Source organism: Diaphorina citri, unplaced genomic scaffold, assembly GCF_000475195.1.
Source record: "Diaphorina citri unplaced genomic scaffold, Diaci psyllid genome assembly version 1.1 scaffold9194, whole genome shotgun sequence".
Classification (NCBI taxonomy): Eukaryota; Metazoa; Arthropoda; class Insecta; order Hemiptera; family Psyllidae; genus Diaphorina; species Diaphorina citri.
In genome coordinates, this window is record NW_007386568.1 from 1 (window position 1) to 841 (window position 841).

The 841-nt window shown below is 40.0% G+C and overlaps 1 non-coding gene across 1 annotated transcript; it reads right to left on the reverse strand.

Moving 5' to 3' along the window:
- Positions 1 to 544: 544 nt before the first annotated feature.
- Positions 545 to 616, reverse strand: Trnaa-agc. The gene has a single exon. It is a non-coding gene; the product is annotated as a tRNA-Ala (tRNA).
- Positions 617 to 841: the final 225 nt, after the last annotated feature.

Sequence of the window (841 nt, forward strand, 5' to 3'; positions counted from 1 at the left end):
TTGGTAGCAATATTCCACGGACATGACTTCTGCACAAGTACCAAAGGACCTGTTATTTTTGCTACTAACATAGGCCCATCTTCCTGGGAACAATTGACTTGTAAAAGATTAACCCAAATTTAAGGGATGTTTCAGATAACCATTTAAAATATTTGTCCACTAGCATCTGACATGGTTCGGCTATTACACCCAAAGAGGAAAACTGTTTTGTCTGTTTTCTTTATGAGTTACATATTCCCATATCCAACCCTGAAAGGAAAACACAGCTATATTCTGTCCAAGTGGATAGGTACCTATTTTCTATTCTTAAGTAATCAAGTACCTACCTATCTACCGATGTAAATACATAAAAAAAGTCTAATGGTTAGAAAGCTAAGAAAAAAAGCAACTATCGATTTCGTAGATGAATGACTGGGTTCTGGAATTCTAATAGGTATAGAACTCTATATCAAGAACCTTGATAGCTACTCATTTTCCTCATGAGGCTGAGTGGGCCGCGCAACAGCCAGTCACGGAATCAATCATTGGGATGATACGAATTTCTTGACCCCGCCGGGAATCGAACCCAGGTCTCCCGCGTGCTAGGCGAGCGCAATGACCACTACGCCATGGGAGCTGACGAAATCCTGACGAAATGGAATTTTATCCTCATTTATTTGAGAATTTGACCACATAATAATGGAGCTCTAAGGGTTAGGTGGTAGAAAACGCTTCCGGCGTTAACCTCGCCTAGTGGTTACCTTCCACTCAAGAGTCTATTATTAAATCCTAAATGTGGACCTTGTAAGAATATTGAATGTGAATGCCCTTTGCAATACGTCGTAATCATTTATCAATAGGT